Raw genomic sequence first — 12142 nt, 5'->3', positions numbered from 1 at the left:
AGCCATTTTCACAGGGGCACCATCCAATAGCAGGACCGGAACACACAAAAACAAGTATTGTATCCCCACTTCCACACCACCATAATGCCCAGTACTGTCTACCACACCAACATGATGACACCAACAACCATGTCCTGATTCCCTATAAATTTATAATGTAACAACAAGAAACCTGTCATGTCCACAGCATTGATCATTAAAATCTTGTCCCTCAGGTGATTGCAACTTGACAGGCGAAACCAGCAACCGCTAGCACCAATCGCCCCCTTCACAGCCAGGACTCTCCGGTGAAGATTCCATGGACACCTCGGGTGCAGAGGACGATGCTGGCCCAAGCACACTCCCAGGGCCATCAGGCTCCCAGGACATCCCTGCCTCCACCACCTTGGCCAGTGTCACAACACCCACACCTGCCATTGTAAGCTGTGCAGCTACCACCACCACCACCACTCCTGCCAGTGCCACCCTGCCTGACCCATCGTCGGATGATGGTCCATCAACATCTCAGGCTAGCAGGGAGAGTGGACGGGGGAGAACACAGTTGAGGCCACAGCTCACAAGCAGGAGTGCAGGTGCAAGGCGAGGTCAGGAACAACATCCAGCCCATCCTGGGACCGAGACCCTGGATGCCATTGCCAGAGTGGAAGCCTCCTATGAGCGGTCGCAGGCACAGGCGATCGGGCACACCAAGACTCGCTACAGACCTGCCAGCTGTTGCGGTCGATGGACACCCGAATGGGACAAATTGTTGACCTCATGGGGCAGCAAACAGCTCTCTAGAGGGAGTGGTTATCCCGCGCCACACCACCTCCACCTCCCCCTCCCCCAAGTGGCCAGCGGGACAGGGCACCAACACCATCACCTCCTCCCCCAAGTGGCCAGCGGGACAGGGCACCAACACCACCGCCACCATCACCTGAGGCCACTGACAGGGAGGTGGTCCCAGAACAACCTGCCCCCACAGCTGGCTCTGCTCCAGCTCCAAGACGGAGGGGCCGTCCGAGGCTGGATCTAGGACAGAGCAGTGGCAAAGCACCATTCACCCGCTCGAAGAGGGGCCGCCACTGACTTCACCCTTCCTTGAGCCTGGCATTCTCTCTGCGAACTATCTTGCCCCACAATGCCAAGCATTGGCACACGTCTGTTGGACTAGGTGTACATCACACAATGTGGTGTCCCCACGGTGTTGTCATCTGACATGACCTTCAACTCACACTTCCCCCCAACACCTATTTGTAAGTATGCACTAACGGTAATCCACACCCTGTAAATAAAAATCACGGAAACACTGAAGGCTGTGTGATCTCCATGTTGAAACACAGGTTTGTCACAGTTGTTGCCATCACCAGGTGGAGGGATTGATGTTGTTCGGAATCATGGCTCTGTGTGAGTGACCTATGGACATTCAGAGAACAAGAAGCACAGGTCAGGAAACTGAATCACACCCATCACACAACAACGTACTGCAACATCCCACATCCCACAATCATCTCGAAGTAAGTGGATCACGGGACACACATCAGGGAGCATTGCTCGTACACCATGTCCCACACACATGTGCAAACAGAACATAACAGGCAGCATTCACACACCACATCCACGCATCACCAGCAGACATACGTCACGCATTGAACAGCAGCACAAGAGATAATTACTCACATTCAAGGAAAGTAGCGATCAATGAGCTGACGCCTCTGGTCCACACCTTCTTCCTCCCCACTATCCTCATCACTGGACATGGGTGGTATGGGAGGCGGAGCAACCTGTTGATCTGCAGGGTCCATGATCAGTTCAATGTTCTTGCGTAAGGCCAGGTTGTGGAGCATGCAGCAGGCAATCACTATTTTGCATACTTTCCCGGGTGAGTATTGCAGTGCCCCTCCGGTTTTATCCAGGCAGCGAAACCTAGACTTCAGCAGTCCAAATGTACGTTCCACCACCCAACGTGTCTTCCCATGTGCCTCATTATAGCGCAGTTCACCTGGGGTAGTTGGATTCCGTAGGGGGCTTAGCAGCCACAGGCAGTTTGGGTACGCAGAGTCGCCTAGGTGGGGGGATGACAGACACATACATCATTGCCAGGATTGGTGTGAACAGCATGGCACACATACAACACAGTAGTCATCACAGCACACTCACCTACAAGCCACGCATGTTATTGACGCAGATTAGCCATCAGTTGTGTGACAATGCTGCTCCGCAGGATGTGGGAGTCATGTGCGGACCCGGGAAATCTGGCACACACATGGGAGATGATGTTGTCAGCCAGGCACACCACTTGCACATTGATAGAATGGTAGTGCTTCCAATTGCGATAGACGGGTTCACGTGCCTGGGGTGGAACCAAGATACTAAATAGTATATATGACCTCTGTCCAGCCGGACGGGTGTTTATTTTTCAATTATTATACTGATTTTTTTATATGAAACATTTATACAAAAGTGGGCACAGCCTGTGACCCACAGACAACAAGACAGAACAAGTGACAAAAACAATTATGTGAAAACGCACAAAAGCGGTCTGTACTTATTATTTGGTTTTACAGACTGAAATTCATTCATAGCAACCCATTGTTGATAAAAATTCATGAGGTCAAACCAACATATGGAGCATTTAAGTCGACGACGTTTCGATGCAACTTAGTAATACATGCATCATCATCAGGACAAGCAATTATTATGTCATGTTTGTCTACAGAGCCTGTTTCAATCACAGTGCCTCTATAGCGATTTATAGAAAATTACAACCACATTTGAAGGAAAATTAAAAGAAGAAGAAAAAACATGGACAAAGTTAGACTTGACTAGGCATGGGTGCATTCTACATCAATGACTAGCATACTTTAAAAGCATATATCCAAACTGAATTGGTGCCATTGTGCACATGCTGGTGATCTGTAAACCGGGATACATTTACTTAAAATGCGACGCAGTGAGAAAATGCTTAAAAATATATTCGATTTATATTTAGAGGGAACAGTGATTATGCACACATGCTCGTGGCCATGCTCCTCCGAGAAATGGTGATTTACATTATACATTGATACTGGTAAGAACCGGCGCAAGGAGTGAAGAGTGAGTCTAAAATTGTCGCGGTGTGGGGAGATTGTGAAAGTGACAAAACGGCGCAGTGTATGGATGACAAACCAGTGCGGTCGCACCTTAGGTAGGCGTGAGGTTTCGAATAACAAGAAGAAGGCGCCAAAGTATCGTGGTTACCTCGTTAAGAACAATTTAGATGCTCTTTGCCCATAGTGTCCGGATGTGGCTCGATCCTAGAACCACTGGGACAATACATTGATCATTTTATCAAACCCTTTGTGCCCACTACCACATGCTATATTAGGGACACCATGTCAATGATCAATTTTATCGAGGAGTATCCATTTGATCCCACATCCAGCACCTTGTGTACGCTGGATGTGGAATCACTTTATACCAACATCCCTCAATTTGAATCCCTTCGAGTCATTGAAACTATTTTAGACTCTCGTCCAAGGCCGCATAGTGTTCCATCCAGGTTCATTCTTCAGCTCTTGGAGATATGCCTAACGAAAAACTTTTTTCTTTTTGAAGGACAATTTTATGGGCAAGTCCGTGGTACTTCCATGGGGGCTGTTTTTGCCCCCAACTTAGCTATTTTGTATATGGACCATATAGAAAATCATACCATCTTGGATACATCAAACCCCTTCCACAGTGGCATCCTCCTGTGGAAGAGGTATATTGATGATATTTTCATGATTTGGTCAGATTCTGATACTCCTCTAGACCTATTTACACACTGGCTCAACAATAACAGTGGAGGGCTTAAATTCACCATGACTACCAGTAAAGAATCTCTGCCTTTTCTAGACATTGAAATAAAACACTCAGAAGGACGACTAATAACAAGTCTCCACCGAAAACCCACGGAAAGAAACACCTTACTAAATTACAGAAGTCACCATCCCCGGGCCCTAAGAGACTCATTGCCCTATTCACAGTTCCTACGTATACGTAGGAATTGCTACTACAAACAAGACTACTTTACAGAAGCTAAAACATTGAGCCAGAAATTGAGACACCGAGGCTATCCTCGCAAACTGGTACGGCGTGCATTAAAAAGAGCATGGTACTGCCCAAGGGAGACACTACTAGAACCCCACAGTAAGAATAACCAGGAAATAATCACTTGTGTGACCACCTTTTCACCAGCCTCAAATGCAATTAAAAAAAGTGTTTTAAAACATTGGCCAGTTTTGAATGCCGGTATTCTGAATTTAGACCGACCGATGTTCGCTTTTAAGAGAGCGAAAAACATAAAGGATCACCTGGTCTGTGCCTCGCTTCCCCAATCTGTTCCAAGAAATACCCTAAATGATATGTGGAATCTACCTGCTTTGAAAGGGCATGCTAAGTGTGGCCAATGTGTCTCCTGTGACTCTACTGTAGAAGGCAAAACATTCACCTATGGGACAGTCAAATATGAAAGGCATTACTTTACTAACTGTAATTCACATAATGTGGTGTACGCAATTTTCTGTCCTTGTATGATGATATATATAGGACAGACCAGTCAGAAAATCAAGCTACGGATGGGACAACATAGAAGCCGAATCCGCTGTCAAACTGCCAATGCACCCTTGGTGGAACATTTCCTGGAAAAAGGTCACACAGAGAATGACTTCACTTGGACTGTGATTACTCAAGTCAAAGCACCCCCGAGAGGAGCAGACATTTCTCAAATTCTGAATAAAGTCGAGCTCCATTGGATTTTGAGAACGGACAGTATAAGAAATGGCCTCAACAGAGTTGAGGATTGGACCTCCTTGCTATGAATAACCGTTCAGCTTTTGCGTTATGGTATTAATACAGTCTTTATCTCAAATGTATATTACAATATGTCACGATAGGATCAGTTAGCACTTTCACTTCACTGGTGCTCACTTTAAAATCACCACTATAAGATGGCCGCCTTAGTCACTGTCATCTGCGCATAGTCCTTCCTCGAGTATAACTACCGGATCCCTCCCTCTGCCTAGCAGCGATCTCCGCCAGAATCCCATTGTCCGGCTATCATGCTGCGCGAACAAGTGAGTACCGCTCCTGCTACTCGCCGCCCTTGTCTAAATATAGCCTATTATGCTTGGCTTATGCACGCTTAATTTCGATTTAGATAACTACGATGCACTGTCGGACCACGACGAGCACACGCCTCTAGAAACAACAATAAGTAAGTCTGGTTTGGTTACACGGTCACAATGTTAACCCGCACAAGCGTCCAATTGACTAATTCCTCTTTCCCCAGTTTCCTGCTCTCAACCACGGAGCTACTGTGAGTATATTCTTGCCCGCGCTAGTGCTCTAGACTGCTTTTATAACACGGTCCCGATTTAACGCGGCAAATTCCCTTTCCGATTTGTTATAGATGCGTTGCCGCGCCGGATCCTTAAATATGGCAAAGAGCATCAAAATTGTTCTTAACGAGGTAACCACGATACTTTGGCGCCTTCTTCTTGTTATTCGAAACCTCACGCCTACCTAAGGTGCGACCGCACTGGTTTGTCATACATGCACTGCGCCGTTTTGTCACTTTCACAATCTCCCCACACCGCGACAATTTTAGACTCACTCTTCACTCCTTGCGCCGTTTCTTACCAGTATCAATGTATAATGTAAATCACCATTTCTCGGAGGAGCATGGCCACGAGCATGTGTGCATAATCACTGTTCCCTCTAAATATAAATCGAATATATTTTTAAGCATTTTCTCACTGCGTCGCATTTTAAGTAAATGTATCCCGGTTTACAGATCACCAGCATGTGCACAATGGCACCAATTCAGTTTGGATATATGCTTTTAAAGTATGCTAGTCATTGATGTAGAATGCACCCATGCCTAGTCAAGTCTAACTTTGTCAATGTTTTTTCTTCTTCTTTTAATTTTCCTTCAAATGTGGTTGTAATTTTCTATAAATCGCTATAGAGGCACTGTGATTGAAACAGGCTCTGTAGACAAACATGACATAATAATTGCTTGTCCTGATGATGATGCATGTATTACTAAGTTGCATCGAAACGTCGTCGACTTAAATGCTCCATATGTTGGTTTGACCTCATGAATTTTTATCAACAATGGGTTGCTATGAATGAATTTCAGTCTGTAAAACCAAATAATAAGTACAGACCGCTTTTGTGCGTTTTCACATAATTGTTTTTGTCACTTGTTCTGTCTTGTTGTCTGTGGGTCACAGGCTGTGCCCACTTTTGTATAAATGTTTCATATAAAAAAATCAGTATAATAATTGAAAAATAAACACCCGTCCGGCTGGACAGAGGTCATATATACTATTTAGTATATGTCTATCTTTTGTGCGATCCTTAATTACTAGGGTCCCTTGTCCTGTACAATAGATGACTGCCCAAGGACCCTAGTCTTATTCCTTTTGGGTTTCCCTTGTCTTGTTAAACTGGGGTGGAACCAGACCAATATGTGTGCCATCAATGGAACCCACTACATGTGGAATCTGGCCCAGGGCATAGAAGTCATCTTTCACTGCAGCCAGCTCCGCCGGACGTGGGAAATGGATGTAATCATCCTTGTATTGCATCATGGCTTGCAGCACATCCCGCAGTACCATACTGAACATGGATTGTATCAAAGACGTGGGAAAACCCTATATACCCTTGTAGGCTTGGGTAGTGAATAGTTAAAGTGAGAGATGACTACAAGGGATTTTGTTCGTGAATCAATTGGCTTAAGTAAGATGATTATTATTTATAGGTTCTTTAGTGAATTGAACCTAATGTACCCACAGGATTACTCTGACATTAATCACCGATTTTTTAAAACAAAGTAAAACAATACAGTAACGAGAAGAAGCACACAGCACAGAAAGGTTATATTTGAAATTGATTGTATTGAAGGTAATCACAAAGAAAATTTCATTGGGACAAAAAACAGAACAAAACTTTCAAATAAAAGTCATGAAAAGCAGTATATCTATATCAACTGGTCAGTTCATGACAGTACATCAGCTCCATAAATAAAAGAGGAAAACCAAAATCATAAATGTGTCGTGGTATCCTTCAGTGCAAACAATGCTGAGGAGTTGATGTCTTTGGTCGACGTTTCGGTCTTGTATGTTGTCATCTATAAGACCATCATCAGGACTTAATTTTTCATCAAATAAAACCCCCTATACAAAAATAATTATATACAATTAGATGATCTATCGACACAAATCAATAACATCATCAACTTATTATTTACATAAATAACCTAACAATCATGCTGTGTGTTTACTATGACCAATCGAAGGAGCTATCTCTTGGATTGGGATCTTCTCTTGTCTAGCCACCATAACATACGTTTATGGCTTCGTATCAAATAGGCTCAAATTATTCAAAAGAATCTGATTCGATTAAAATAGAGCAAGAGCTCTCAGCACATAATATCTCATACAGTGCAAAGATGACACTCACTTAGGTACATCAAATGTGTAGGGCTGATCTTCAGGCAAATCTACAAAAGTATGTGGATTGTAACATCCATACACAGGTATGTTGCCTATGAACCACATGCATATCCATGCAGCTTAGCTTTAACAACTACATTTCTTTAACTAAAACAATCCACATACTTTTGTAGATTTGCCTGGCAACTATTATCCAGTTGGAACTAGTGCCCAAGTGAGTGTCATCTTTGCACTGTATGAGATATTATGTGCTGAGAGCCCTTGCTCTATATTAATCGATACACAGGCGGTGGGTGACCGGCCATGGCCATCCATGCCAGGGTAACATCAATACACAGGGCGGTCACCCACCGGCCACACCCGGCGGTGGGTGACCGGCCATGGCCATCCATGCCAGGGTAACATCAATACACAGGGCGGTCACCCTCCGGCCGTACCCGGCGGTGGGTGACCGGCCATGGCCATCCATGCCAGGGTAACATCAATACACAGGGCGGTCACCCACCGCCCGCACCCGGCGGTGGGCGACCGCCCGCACCAGGCGGTCTGCGGTGGGTGCTGCTATGTGACTGAAAGGGGGGATACCAACTGCCATTTCCACTTGCACATTCAAGTGTATGTGTTAGCCTGCCCCGCCCCCGCGGAATGCGTTCTCCGCCATTGCAATGCCAGTGAGTGATGATTTTCAAAAGATGCACCACCGCGGTAGCGCGCACATGCGGATGGCGGAATGTGACCGTGATGGTCCTTGCACATGTAGCCAATGGAAACAGGTAACGCGGGACGCGTAAGCGATTTTGAAAATAGCGGAAGCCGTGCACCGCCACAGCAGGGCCAGTCATTGGCTCATTTTGAATGAGGCAGCCGGGAAAACCAATTGCTGCAGACGTGTGCCACTGATATGAGCTCCGGGCCCTATAAATGTGTGAATTTCAGCAGCACACATCCACTGCTTCCAGCCACTGCTGCCTGCACCCATCACCTCTACCTGCTGCGGCTGAGCAACCCACCAACTGCTGCCTGCGCCCATCACCTCTACCTGCTGCTGCTGAGCAATCCACCAACTGCTGCCTTTGCCCATCACCTCTACCTGCTGCTGCTGAGCAATCCACCAACTGCTGCTGTTGTGCCACAGTCCGGGACCTTGCCATGCCGAGAGTTCGAGAGATACGGTCTCGTCCCTTCACCGCAGCGGAGCTGGATGTCCTTGTGGACGGTGTGCTCCGCCACTATGAATGGCTCTACGGTGCCCCCGGACAGGTGGTAAGTGCAGTGGGGGACATGTTGGTGTGCATGAGGTGGTCACTGACTCCTGGCTTCTGCAATCTTGGCGGTGTGCTGTGTGACCATCCCATGTGTTGTACTGTGCATGGCTGCTGAAAGATACGTGTTGCTCCTATCTGTGTGAATGGCCAACTGTCCACTGACTTGCCCCCTCTTGTCTCCCATCCTGGTAGGTCAAGCTGCACCTTCGCAAGGCCGTGTGGAGGACCATAGCACATGATGTACGGGCAGTGGGGGTGTGCAATAGGCGACACACACACTGCCACAAGCGGTGGGACGACATCTCCAGGCTCAGCAAGAATGTGGCAGAGTTGACACTGAGGATGATTCCAAGATCAGGCCGACTTGCACAACGTACCATCACACCTCTAATGCTACGTATCATAGCTGTGAACCATCCTGACCTGTCCGCCCGGTTGAGAGGGGAGCAGCAGCAAACTGGCGGTAAGCATACTGAATGGGTTTGTGACTTGTGAGTGCATGAATGTATTGCTGCTCAGGCACAGTAGTGACATCGTGGTGTGTATGTTGTGCTGCAATTGCATGTTGGTGCCATTAGCGGAGTGAGCGTTAGCATCCATGTCAGCCAGGTGGACATACCACTTGCATTGTAGTGCAGGGTCCCAGGACAAATATCGTTGAGGTCTGTGGTCCCATGGCATCACATGTGTTGTGGTCAGCATGCACTTGCCCTGTTTGTGTGATGTACATGTTTCACTGGCACCCCCGGTTCAATGACATGAGGATGTCTGGTAGGGGTGGTTCGTGTGCAGGATGGGTGCTGCATGTTGGTCAGCAGTGAAGGACGTTTTGATTTTGTAATTTGCAGTACGTGAGTGTGGCACTCGGGTATACCTCTTTTCACTCTATTTCAGCTTTGGCCGAGGGCACTGACCCCCGAATGACGGAGCTTAGTGGTGGAAATGCATCCAGATCAGAGATCACACACACGCAGAATGAGACTGAAGAGAGCAGCCCCGGAGAGGGGGACTGAACTGTCCCTGAGGACTCATGTGGAGACACCATCGTCCTCATCTTCAGACAGTGTTGGTGAGTCAGCACTGTTGGTAGACACAGGGAGTGGGCAATCTTCACCTTCAGTCGGTACACAGCACACTGTGCCCACACTGCCACCAACTGCAACAAGTACTGCTCGTGCTCGCCAGAGTAGGGGGAGCAGAATGGCCTTCGGTGCAGGCACCGCTGCCCCTGCCCCTGTGACACAAACTGTCCTTTGTGCTGAGGCAGTTGATCTGCTGTGACAGCTGTGTGTAGGGCAGACCAACATGATCAATGCATTCCAAGACCACGATAGGAAGTTGGGGCAGGTGGTAGCATTCATGGAGGGGATGCATGGCGATGTTGCTTGTCTCCACAGAACAGTTCAGTCATTATCCAACACAGTGTCTGCAGCCATTCAACAGACAGTCGCATGGACAAGGTTCCACTTCAGTTCCCCCATCCACACCACTTGAGGTCTCAGGGGAGAGTTACATTTCAGACCAGGCCTCATTTTTGGGGTATTGCACTAGAAGCAGCCACAGGCAGAAAGGCAGGGCACGGAGGCCACAGACACCATCCCCTAGGACAGGGAAATCTTTCACAGAACAAGACATCAGCTACCCTGGAGTTAACATACAGGATCCTCAAGGGGTGTTAGGGGACAGGGATTCACATGTGACACAGGCATCCCCCTCAAAAGGTACTCCCTAGGCAAGGGTACCTACCAAGGCCAGGAACACTCCCAAGGACAAGGACACTACAAAGGCCAGGGACACTCCCAAGGACAAGGACACTACAAAGGACAGGGTACCTCCCAAGGCCAGGGACACTCCCAAGGACAAGGACACTACAAAGTACAGGGAAACTCCCAAGGCCAGGGACACCTCCAAGGACAAGGCACCTCCCAAGGCCAAGGACAAGGACCTTACAAAGGACAGGGCAACTCCCAAGGCCAGGGACACTCCCAAGGAGAAGGACACTACAAAGGACAGGGCAACTCCCAGGGCCAGAGCACCGCCCACGTATAAGGACACTACAAAGGACAGGGCAACTCCCAGGGCCAGAGCACCGCCCACGGATAAGGCACATTCCAAAGACATGACACCTCCGAGGGCCAATGCTTCTCCCATTCACAGGACATCCACCAAGGACAGGCATACATCACCCCTGCGTCCCCTGAAAATGGTGTTGTTGAAGGAACGTACACCTCATGTGTCAGAGGTGGAGTCCCCCCATACCTCTAATCCCCTCCACACCCCGGGGAAGCAGAGGAAGGAGTACACTGTTGTTGCATCCCCCATTACTCCTGATTCAGAGGGCAGAAGGCAGGGCCATAGCAAGCGTCAAGCAGGGTCCAGCACGTCCCCAGAGAGCAGACCATCACCAGCACATGAACCACCTTTGATGGGTGATGTTTCAGATGAACCTGCACCACTTACCGGTCCAGTTATCTCCAGGGTGCCCTTTCATATCCCAAAGAAACGGAGACACACACCAGTGACACCTGACCACTCCAATTTCGCTCCAGTACAGCTGTCCCCTGCTCCCAGAGCCACCCTGCCTCCTGGCCCATACAGCCCTGTGGCTCATCATTTCAGTGGTCCTAGTGGGTCAGATGCAGTTCACTCTCATGTGTCAGATAGTGGCACCTTGTCTGTTGTTCGCTGTCATGCCTCATGTAGTAGCACTGCGTCAGTTGTGCCCTCTCCTGTTTCAAGTACTTCTACTGTGTGTGTCGGCCACTCTCATGTCTGAGATGCTGGAATGGTAATTGTTGATCACTGTACAGGGACATGTCCTGGCAGTGGGTCTGGGTCTATGGCTCATGTGTCAGTCAGTAGATCTGTGTCTCACACTCCTGTATCGGGTGCTGGCAGTGTGTCTGAGTCTATGGCTCATGTGTCAGTCAGTAGATCTGTGGCTGTGTCTCACACTCCTGTATCTGGTGCTGGCAGTGTTTCTGGGTCTATGGCTCATGTGTCAGTCAGTAGATCTGTGGCTGTGTCTCACACTCCTGTATCTGGTGCTGGCAGTGTGTCTGGGTCTATGGCTCATGTGTCAGTCAGTAGATCTGTGGCTGTGTCTCACACTCATGTATCTGGTGCTGGCAGTGTGTCTGGGTCTATGGCTCATGTGTCAGTCACTAGAGCTGTGGCTGTGTCTCACACTCCTGTATCTGGTGCTGCCAGTGTTTCTGGGTCTATGGCTCATGTGCCAGTCTCTACATCGGTGGCTGTGTCTCACACTCCTGGATCTGGTGCTGGCAGTGTGTCTGGGTCTATGGCTCATGTGTCAGTCACTAGAGCTTGGCTGTCTCTCACACTCCTGTTTCTGGTGCTGGCAGTGTGTCTGGGTCTCTGGCTCATGTGTCAGTCACTAGAGCTGTGGCAGTATCT

This window comes from Lissotriton vulgaris, chromosome 7, assembly GCF_964263255.1.
Source record: "Lissotriton vulgaris chromosome 7, aLisVul1.2, whole genome shotgun sequence".
NCBI classification, from domain to species: domain Eukaryota; kingdom Metazoa; phylum Chordata; class Amphibia; order Caudata; family Salamandridae; genus Lissotriton; species Lissotriton vulgaris.
The sequence above is the reverse complement of the archived record's forward strand: the minus strand, read 5'-3'. Positions refer to the sequence as shown.